The sequence below is a fragment of the Mytilus galloprovincialis genome, chromosome 2 (assembly GCF_965363235.1).
Source record: "Mytilus galloprovincialis chromosome 2, xbMytGall1.hap1.1, whole genome shotgun sequence".
NCBI classification, from domain to species: Eukaryota; Metazoa; Mollusca; class Bivalvia; order Mytilida; family Mytilidae; genus Mytilus; species Mytilus galloprovincialis.
The window spans coordinates 4,947,683-4,960,072 of record NC_134839.1 but is presented as its reverse complement, the minus strand read 5'-3'; positions in this window follow the sequence as shown (position 1 = coordinate 4,960,072).

Genomic DNA, 12,390 nt, shown 5'->3' with positions numbered 1-12,390 from the left:
GGATTTTATTTTACCTTTAACTTATTGAAATAATCGTTGATAATGTTAAATTTGTATGATATTTACATAAAATCTCCATCTTTAAGACTTTCAACACATGTGCAATAACTATTAATAAAACAGGATAGGTATTTCTGCTTGTGCACTCTTGTTTTTGTTGTTATTTGTTAGAAATAAAGAATGATCTATGTGTTTAATGCAGCGTTTACACGTAATTCGAATTCGATTTGCATTAACTAATTCAAATTAGTTTAATTCGCATTCAAAACATTTTGCGTCCACATGTAAATTCTAACTCAAATAGTTATCAAAGATACCAGGATTATAATTTAATACGCCAGACGCGCGTTTAGTCTACATAAGACTCATCAGTGCGCTCATATCAAAATATTTACAAAGCCAAACAGTTACAAAGTTGTTTGAAGAGCATTGAGGATCCAAATATCAAAAAAAAAATTGTTCCAAATACGGCTACGGTAATCTATGCCTAGAATAAGAAAATCCTTTGTTTTTTCGAAAATTTCTGTCAACTGTTGACTACTTGGCTGGTGATACCCTCGGGGACGAAACGTCCACCAACAGTGGCATCGATCTTGTGGTTAAAATGGTTATCAAAGGTACAAGGGTTATAATTTAATACGCCAGACGCGAGTTTCGTCCACATAATTGCGATGCGCGTAAAATTCGCTTTTCTGTCCGAACGACTTTAACTTTTAATTCGTATTAACAAAAACGTATTTCTAATGCGAATTGGATCATGCTATTTAGCAAATTCGAATAAATTCGAATAAAAAAAAAAGAAGTGGAGTGTGTGAACGCGTTTAGCGAATTCAATTTGATTTAAATGTTCGTGTGAACGAGGCATAAGAAAGAAAAAAAGATTAAGTCAGTAAAACACTCAGTAATTTGTACTATTTTTTATTTTTTTTTGCATTTGTGTATAAAATAATTTCGTCTTTTGTCCATTTTAAACTTAAATAGTTTCTTGGACTTTTGTATGAAAAAGGATTGCTGACGGTTGTACAGATTGGCTAATCGGTGAGTTTTGAAATGGCGTTTAATTATCTATTAATTTAAATTGCTCACAAATCGAAATATATACAAGAAATATGATATCGCATATATATTTGGTTATTTTATCCTCCAGATTGTTATACTGGTAAGTATTATCAAGGAGGTTATATCAGATTTCATAGAACTTTCTTGGTGATATAACTATTTTATAATTATAATGATTAGTATCATAATTGTTATCATTATTTGTTAAAATTATTATAAACTGTGTTTTAAAAAGGAAAACATAAGGACTGTTTTCCTATCTTTGATCGGATTGTTGTCTCTATGACAAATTTCCCATGTCCATTCTCAATTTTATGTATATAACTCTAGTATTTTCAACATTTTTCAATACGTTTTATGAATAGAATCAAAGAGAATATTATATTGCAATTGATAAAAATGTAATTCCCTTTATTCGAACAAGTTGTGAATTTATTTTAGAATGCATCTAATTTTTAATTTCTACGATAGACCTATACGTTATGTCCGTGAGATGCCAAATAGAGGTGATTTGAAATGAAACAAGTTGCTTTCTTTAAAAAAAGAAAAGCAATACATGAACCTAAGACCGCTGACTGGTCACCAAAAGATTGTTGCTGAATTGTGTTTGCTTTGACAGGAAATAATTGACTTTGAATAGAAGAAGTCAATTGAAAGTGTATATTTACAGCTACTATTTGAATATACATGTTAAAGTTCGACTATTTTATTCAAATTCATAACTTGGGAATGTACATAATTTTTCCGATGATAACCCTTTTGCAAATCCCAATTTCCACAAACCGGATGACTTATGCAAATTGCACAAACCAATCGCAATTTAAATTTATGCACTAAGTTTGCTTTATAATCTGGAATTCTGGATGCATTTATTCTATCTATCATATCTTTTATTTTGTTTAATGTATGAATGCCTTCATATTCTCAACTCCACGTTATTGAAACTGTCTGTACTCATGGTAGATGTTGTATAGATAAATTTAAATTTCCAATTTCCATGTGCGGTAAAAAATGTGGCATGCAATTAATTGGGACCTTATATAAAGAGTTATTTTGGTCTCATAAAACATCTAAAATTTTACGGATTTGCTGATTTTACTTAAATCTATTCAAACATTCTACATGGAAATTTGGTTTTGCCGAAGAATAGCTTAATTTTGAAGTTTTACGAATACCTGAACACACCTTCAAAATAACCAATTGATATAAAACTTTATGTAGATATAAAAAGATACCAGAATTAAATTGATGTACAAAAAAAGCATTAGTGACGCTCGAATGAAAAAAGTTAAAAGGCAAAATAAATTCCAAAGTTAATGAATCTATTCCTTGGATAGACAATCCTTAGCTTTTCGAAAAGGTCCAATTTTATAATAGGAAAGTGACTCAAAAAAGAAACAAAAGAGAAACAGCTAGAGGTCAGAATATCGTTAGTTATGATGACCGTGCTTGAAAGTCACATGTCAAGCTCTTTCTGCCGTATACTGGATTTACATAAGAAAAACAAAAATGCGCTGTCACGAGTGAATTTGAATTAATATTATTGCATGCACGTGGTATATTAGCGCATGCAATAGTAAATAGAAAGTATACGCACTGATACTCAGGAAAATAATACGCATTTGCGTCATCACATTTGTTAATCTAATAGTTGAATTCGAATGTCAAACTACCTTCATCAAATGTTTTGACTCTAGTTTCATCGACATTTTATCCGGAATTTTTGAGAACGCAAACCGATAATGTGCGTTTGAAATGTGATCTATAATGAGAATGAATCAAGACGTGTAGGATAGTTGGTCAACACAGTGAATACAATTTTTAAAACCGTACCATAGATGCTATAAGGTTAAAACAAACAAACAAAAATAGAATTGAAATTTTATAATAAACATAATTATGTTCCTGTTAGTAATTTTTTTTCAAAATTTTATATAATATCAACTTGATCAATGAACACAAACGTCTTGAGTATTTACGGATGGACATTTTTATTTATCAAAGCAATCTATTTTAAATTCTAACATTTCACTATGTGAATATAATATAAGCAAAGACTTATAAATCCATACTAAAACAGTATAAGATAATTAACATTATGATAGTAATTAAATTTTGTTATGATTATTGTAAATTGTTATTACGGTCTTTTGTGAGCTGTAAGTATTTTTAAAAATCATGCTTTGTGAATTGAAAACACACATTGAAGTATTTTTATTCACGACCGTTTAAAATCTAAATATTCAATTAATTTATCCTACTTTCCGTTTAATGGATATGTTATAATACAAAAAATAAGATAACAATTACTTATAAAACCTTACTTAAACCTGGGACTATTATACTAACATAATATAATAGTCCCAGCTTAAACGGTATGAAATAATTAACGTAGAAATATAATGATTATTGTTTATTAACATTTTGTTGTTGTTTATAAACATTTTTTTGTAGGTTGCAAGGATGTATTCAGATTTAATTACTATGTTTCATTTACAAATGAATATTTAAAAATACCAAATCAGAGTATCTTGTAATATAAAGTACTTATCTCTTAATTGCAACTCTAAATATTTTGACTTCAATTATTGTCATTATTGTTGGTTTATACAGAACAATAAATAGAGTACATATTTTGTGTATCATGTATAATTTATTTCTTTCATTTCGGTTAAATTAATCAAATTAAATACGTTTGATAATAATATCATTTTTTCTGTTTTCCGATCTTATATAAATATTAAAACCAGAATGTTCTCTCCTAAGTCTAATATGATGAAAATACACAATATCACGTGGTTAAATCTTCAAACATATTTAGTTTGCATAATCGCATGTTATCGAGACAATGCATAATACCTCGTTATATTTGACCGAGATACACCTAGTGTACATTGATCGTTTCATAACAAAATTTATATAATTGCGTCGTCATTATACTTGTTTAGAAATCAAAGCGCAAGTTATATTATAAACGTTCACATTTTTAAAAACACATATGTTTTGTAAAAAAGCAAATGGGTTCTTATATTTAAATGATTTATTGACCGTTGACTGCAATTTAGTCTTTATGGTTTTACTTTCCAATTTACTTTGATAGTACAATGTGCTGAATGTGATAGCCTAGCCATAGAGCCCCAGGGACCGTATCAAAGACGAAGGTAACTACTTGTATAAATGATAGAAAAATTTCGAGACGTTCCGAGAATTTTATTCTGACTTCCGGCCGAGAGATATCGAGTGGCCCATAGACACATCCAAAACTCGCCAATATATAAGTATGAACCCTTCAGGGGGTTCATGCAAAAAAGATATATCTACTTGTTAAATGAGTATAATAACACCAATAACAAGGTTCCCGTGTTTCCAATACACGTTTTTTACTCAACAACTGACATCGCAACCGAGATATGTTTAATAAAAAAGAAATTAATACATATATTACACTGTATGATTATAGTAACAGATAATGAATGAAAATGATATGGACACCAAAATACTCTTATTTTATTATAAATGATCGCACTAAAGTAACCTTGGAAATGAAAGCCAATGAGATAGATAATATTAGATTTTTTACTTAATATTAAAATATAAACACAGAGTGGTGTCTTTTACTCACGTTTTTGCGACTTTTGTTATATATCTGGTAAATGTTATACAAATGTTATAACAAGCTCAATAGTCAGCACTTTTGTGTTGACATGAAGTATCATTAATTGATATGGTAATAATATAAATTAACTGTTTACAAAACTTTTAATTTTTGAAATACTAATAAAAAAAAGAAGATATGGTATGATTGCCAATGAGACAGCTATCCACAAAAGACAAAAATGACACAGACATTAGCAACAAAGGTCACCGTACGGCCTTCAACAATGAGCAAAGCCCATACCGCAAAGTGAGCTATAAAAGACCCCGATAAGACAATGTAAAACAATTCAAACGAGAAGTAAGGCTTTTCTACCTCCGGAATAAATTGCTTGGCAAAATGTTTAGGAATTTTCGGTCCTCAATGCTCTTCAACTTCGTACTTTATTTTACCTTTTTACCTTTTTTTGTGTGTGTATTCAAATACAAGCGTCACTGGTGAGTCATTTGTAGACGAAACGTGCGTCTAAGGCAAATACAAAATCTCAATCCTTGAATCTGTGATGAGTTTATTTCTAAGCTATGTTTATGCACTTTATCCACAGTAATTCCTAAATTTTGTTCCTTTTTTTATTTTATTTATGTTTGTTTAAACCTCAAATAAAAATAAAGTAAGATGGTTTGGCGTGTCGGTGTATTTTGTAATTTTAGATTATTTGTATGTTTTATAAGATTTTTTGCTGTTTTCTAACAACTCATCATACCTTCCAGGATAAAAAATATGTACACCAGACGCGCGTTACGTCGTCTGAAGACTTATGACTGAAGCTGGAATTAACAAAGTTAAAAGGCCAAAGAAATTACGAACTTTAAGAGCGTTGAGGGCTCAAAATCCCGACAGGTTTAGCCAAAGTCAGCCAAGTTTATCTTTTATTTTGGTACATTGTCCTTTCGAAACTGTTCGAGACTCGCGTTTAGTTCAGTCACAGTTTTCAAGTACAAAATTTAGAAATTGTAGAGATGTTCTAAGGCCCGTGCACGTGCTTTCGCGTTTATTCCCTGTATTATTATTTATTGTAGACGTAGAAGATACGTTGGCACTTTTAAAATGTTGTCCAATGTTCAGATCGACAACATTGCAGTCGTAACAAAAACTGAAACAGGGGCTAACACTGTGTCCAAACCACACCGGGAAAAATTGTTCGAACTCGATGGTATCTAACAGTGGCGGATCCAGGGGGGGGGGTTCCGGGGGTGCGCACCCCCCTTTATTTTTGCCGATCAATGCATTTGTATCGGGACATATGTTTTGCACCCCCCCCCTTTGCCCTGGGTGCCCTGGGTTAGCACCCCCCTTTCGAAAATTCCTGCATCCGCCCCTGTCTAACATCCGGCACAATGACGGAAAATCAATAGACAGAAGAAAGATAGGTTTTTCCTCATTTTTAACCGGATTTTTGTGACAAAAATGTCGGTTATTGATTTGGGGATGTACGGCGGGCGGCAATTAAATGTTGTCCGTGCATTAACTCATGAACCGTTCAACCAAAGCTTTTAAAATTTTAATATGTTGTTACTGACAACTAAATGAAGGTCAAGTTTAATAATGGCGATTTTGACTTTTACCGTTCAGGAGTTATGGTTCTTGAAAGATTGAAAAATGGAGTTTCCAGTCGTGTCCGTGCATATACGCGTGAACTGTTCTACCTAAGCTTTCCAAATTTTAATATGTTGTTACTGATGACAAAATGGAGGTCAAGTTCAATAATGGTGATTTTGACTTTTACCGTTCAGGAGTTATGGTTCTTGAAAGATTGAAAAATGGAGTTTCCAGTCGTGTCCGTGCATTTACGCATGGACTGTTCTACCTAAGCTTCCCGAATTTTAATATGTTGTTACTGATGACAAAATGGAGGTCAAGTTCAATAATGGAGATTTTGACTTTTACCGTTCAGGAGTTATGGTTCTTGAAAGATTGAAAAATGGTGTTTCCAGTCGTGTCTGTGCATTTTCTCATGAACCATTCAACCAAAGCTTTTGAAATTTTTATATGTTGGTACTGATGACAAAATGGAGGTCAAATTTTCTTATTTTTTAGGATATCGAAGAATACATATACATACACAACTTTTTTCTATTGTGAGATGCAATATTTTCTACAACTGTTCTATATTAACGGAGAAATAATTAAAAATGCATGTCAAAATGACGAATTGGGTGAACCTGCCTCGAAATTGTTTAATTTCTCGTTAAATTGTTCACATTGTACGGAAAGAAAGGTACGGGAAGATAGATACTGACACGGATATTGCAAAACTTGTCATCATGAACATCTCAATACTTGTATTTCCTAGTATGGAACGAAAGAAATGGGTCATGTCAAAATGGAACTGGCCGGTTTGTCAATGTTAACCACCCGGTTTTGTCATTGATTTCACGATGCATAACCCGGTTTGGTCAAATAAAAAAAAATTATAATCGGATTACATTATAATTGGTAATTTAACTTCAGCGTTGAAAAGGAGTTCTGTGGGTCGTTGAAAACCAAGTTCTTTCACAGGACAACGGCTTATTATTTATATGATCAGTCTCAGATTAAAATAAATAAGCAAATTCCTACTCTTAAAGAACACAAATAATTTTAGTTTTACTTTGCATTCAAATTTTTTTAACAGCACAATAGATAGAAATGAAGGTTATAACGCAAATTGAGGTAAAAGCTCTCAAATATGCGTTTCCTTTACGAACTATGGCAAATAATTATGTTTAAACTTGAAATTAGAGTTTGCGGTCTTAAAAATCGAAACACACAATTGATATGTCATTTTCTCGCACAATAGGATGGGTATCTTTATAAGTATTCTAATCACACGATGTATGTAATGTTTTCTATGATCGTTAAAATTAAATCTTCTTAAGGATACACGTTGATACTAAGACAAATGTATATGTATACATAATCGACATAGAAAATGAATGTTTATAGGAAGAAAAGGATTACAAATACCAGCATTGAACATAAAATTTATTTGTCACTAATTGTAACCATACTCCTATGTATAAATTAGTATAACAGTCTCAGGTCATTGACAAAATTCTATAATAACTATTTTGTGAACCCATGAAAGTAATATTCAAGTATTATTTCCATGGTTTTAACCTTAAAATAAAAGAAAAACTGGTTTGTATACTGTCGCCATTGTGTTATGATGATCGTACACTGACGTTGGTCAATATATTGTGACAATATATACGGACAGACGGATTCAGTTTATTTCAAAGTGGACGTGATTCGAACAGCTGTAACATACCGCCCAGCGTAGCGAGTCGAACAATATTTTCCCTTTTTTTTTTTGCTTTAAAAAATCGTTAAATACATGAATCAATATAGTTTTGGCAATCAAAGGTGGGGTCGGGAGCGTGCAACCCATACGTCTTTTAGATTCGCCACTTATCTTATAAAGTGTATACCGAATTAAAATATTGTAAAAATAAGAAAACAGGGACATCCGCGAAATCAAATTATGTGAGTTTGATTATGTTTATTATAATCATTCTCATCGATATTTTTAAACAAGCGAGACCAAGTGATTCAAATTCATAGTGTTTTGAATTTTTTATACGACCGCAGAAATTGAAAACTTTTTTTGGTCGTATATTGGTATCACATTGGCGTCGGCTTCGTCGTCGTCGCCGTCGTCCGAATACTTTTGGTTTTCGCACTGTAACTTTAGTTTAAGTAGATAAAAATCTCTGAAATTTACACACAAGGTTTATGACCACAAAAGGAAGGTTGGGATTGATTTTGGGAGTTTTGGTCTTAACAGTTTAGGAATTAGGGGCCAAAAACGGCCAAAATAATAATTTTCTTGGTTTTCGCACTTTAACTTTACTTTAAGTAAAACGAAATCTATGAAATTTTGACACAATGTTTATGACCACAATAGAAAGGTTGGGATTGATTTTGTGAGTTTTTGTTCCAACAGTTTAGGAATGAGGGGCCAAAAAGGGCCCAAATAAACATTTTCTTGGTTTTCGTACTATAACTTTAGTCTAAGTTAAAAGAAATCTATGAAATTTTACACAAGGTTTATGACCACAAAAGGAAGGTTGGGATTGATTTTGGGAGTTTTGGTTCCAACAGTTTAGGAATTAGGGGTCAGAAAAGGGCCCAAATAAGCATTATTCTTGGTTTTCGCACAATAACTTTAGTATAAGTAAATAGAAATCAATGAAATTTAAACACAAGGTATATGACCACCAAAAAGAAGGTTGGGATTAATTTTCGGAATTGAGGTCCCAACAGTTAAGAAATTAGGGACCAAAAAGGGGCCCAAATAAGCATTTTTCTTAATTTTCGCACCATAACTTTTATTTAGTTTAAGTAAATAGAAATCTATGAAATTTAAACACAAGGTTGTTGACCATATAAGGAAGATTGGGATTGATTTTGGGAGTTTTGGTCCCAACAGCTTAGGAATAAGGGGCCCAAAGGGTCCAAAATAAAACTTTGTTTGATTTCATCAAAAATTGAATAATTGGGGTTCTTTGATTTGCCGAATCGAACTGTGTATGTAGATTCTTATTTTTTGGTCCGGTTTTCAAATTGGTCTACATTAAGGTCCAAAGGGTCCAAAATTAAACTTAGTTTGATTTTAACAAGAATTGAATCCTTGGGGTTCTTTGATATGCTGAATCTAAAAATGTACTTAGATTTTTTATTATTGGCCCAGTTTTCAAGTTGGTCCAAATCGGAGTCCAACCTAAATCATTGTTTTACACAATATACAATGTATTTTCACTTTTACTACCAACTGATAAATTAAAACAATCTTTATCATTCAGTGATAACAAGCACATTTTTTACATTTTAATATTGTATAATGTATTTAAATGAGTAGTTATTGTTGCAAACTCCGTAAGAAATTTGATTTGAGATCAGTTTAAGAATAAGGGAAAGGAGGATGTGAAAAAAAATGATTTAAGTTGATTCAACTACTATTCTGGACAAAGAAAGATAACTCCAATTGAAAATTTCTTGCTATTGCACAATATTGTGCAATTAGATATTTTTTGCTATTGAGCAATACTGTGCAATTGAAAATACTTGCTATTGCACAATACTGTGCAGTTGAAGATTTCTTGGTATTGCGCAATACTGTGCAATTGAAAATTTCTTGCTATTGCACAATACTGTGCAATTGAAGATTTCTTGCTATTGCTGAATACTGTTCAATTGAAAATTTCTTGCTATTGCACAATAATATAACAATTTTGGATCCTGATTTGGACCAACTTGAAAACTGGGCCCATAATCAAAAATCTAAGTACATGTTTAGATTCAGCATATCAAAGAAGCCCAAGAATTCAATTTTTGTTAAAATCAAACTTAGTTTAATTTTGGACCCTTTGGACTTTAATGTAGACCAACTTGAAAACGGGACCAAAAATTAAGAATCTACATACACAGTTAGATTTGGCATATCAAAGAACCCCAATTATTCAATTTTGATGAAATCATACACAGTTAGATTTGGCATATCAAAGAACCCCAATTATTCAATTTTTGATGAAATCAAACAAAGTTTAATTTTGGACCCCGATTTGGACCAACTTGAAAACTGGGCCAATAATCAAATATTTAAATACATTTTTTGATTCAACATATCAAAGAACCCCAAGGATTCCATTTTTGTTAAAATCAAACTAAGTTTAATTTTGGACCCTTTGGACCTTAATGTTTTCTCGTTTGAATTGTTTTACATTGTCTTATCGGGGCCTTTTATAGCGGACTATGCGGTTTGGAATTTGCTCATTGTTCAAGGCCGTACGGTGACCTATGGTTATTCATGTCTGTGTCATGTTGGTCTTTTGTGGATAGTTGTCTCATTGGCAATCATACCACATCTCCTTTTTTATACAATTTGAAAACCGGACCAAAAGTTAAGAATCTACATACACAATTAGATATCAAAGAACCCCAATTATTCAATTTTTGATGAAATCAAACAAAGTTTAATTTTAGACCCTTTGGGCCCCTTATTCCTAAGCTATTGGGACCAAAACTTCCAAAAATCAATCCCAACCTTCCTTTCATGGTCATAAACCTTGTGTTTAAATTTCATAGATTTCTATTTACTTATACTAAAGTTATGGTGCAAAAAACAGGAAAAATGCTTATTTGGGCCCCTTTTTGGCCCCTAATTCCTAAACTGTTGGGATCTTAACTGCCAAAATCAATCCCAACCTTCTTTTTGTGTTGATAAATCTTGTGTTTAAATTTCAATGATTTCTATTTACTTATACTAAAGTTATTGTGCAAAAACCAGGAAAAATGCTTATTTGGGCCCTTTTTGAGGCCCTTTGTTGGCCCCTTATTCATAAATAGTTGGAACCAAAACACCCAAAATCAATCCCAATCTCCTTTTGGGGTCAAAATCTTTGTGTCAAAATATCATTGATTTCTATGTACTTAAACTTAAGTTATAGTGCGAAAACCTAGAAAATGCTTATTTGGACACTTTTTGGCCCCTAATTCATAAACTGTTGGAACCAAAACTTCCACAATCTATTCCAACCTTCCTTTTATAGCCATAAACCTTGTGTTTAAATTTCATACATTTCTATTTACTTAAACTAAAGTTATAGTGCGAAAACCAAAAGTATTCGGACGACGACGACGACGACGACGCCAACGTGATACCAATATACGACCAAACAATTTTCAATTTTTGCGGTCGTATAAAAACGTGTGATATATATAGACGAAACTGGGTGATTGTGTAGTAAACAACATTGACAAAACCGGTGTATTTTAATTTGACATGACCTATTTCTTTCGTTCCATACTCAGAAATACAAGTATTGAGATCTTCATAATGACAAGTTTTGCAATCTCCGTGTCAGTATCGATCTTCCCGTACCTTTCTTTCCGTACAATGTGAACAATTTAACGAGAAATTAAACAATTTCGAGGCAAGGTTCACTCAATTCGTCATTTTGACGTGCATTTTTACTTATTTCTCTGTTGAGGTGTCACACCACCAATTACTCCCCCAAATTTAGAACGTATGAAAGTAGGCCTACTCGGACAAAAAATAGTTTATTTGATGTCATTGTTTACTTAAACTACCCAACAAATTTGCAGAAATGAAACTTTTGGTGAAAGAGAAACAAATTAAGACCATTTTGAGCCCAAATTTACTTGTCTATGAGTTGACATTAAAAATTGAGGATTAATGCGCTCCATAGTATACTTATTTAAGATTTCATGAAACCAGGGGTTATTTTTAGTGGTAAATCAGTTCTGAAGGTCTCTTCTTTCTTATATGGCTTTAAAGGTATGTTGAAAATTGGCATTAAGAAAGGTGATACCTGTACGATTCAGGACATACCTGGTTTGTAAGAGGTTAAACTTAAGATAAAAAAGTTAGAAAGCTATGAAAATAACGTATAATGGCAGAGAAGATATAAGATATCCACCATTTAACATGACCACGGGCTTTAGGTCAACTAGAAACATAATCAACCGGGGTAAAATATTTATCAGAGGCAATCAAATCTATAATTGGTCGAACAGAGATTACTATATAAACCCGCTAACGTTTAAGGTGCAGTCAAATGAACAAGGAATTATACTTAATTATTAACAGACATGACTATTTTTATGTCTCCACAGTGACCAATCGTGAAAAAATGCACCACAATAATACTAGAGAGGTTTACCTAGCTGAAAAC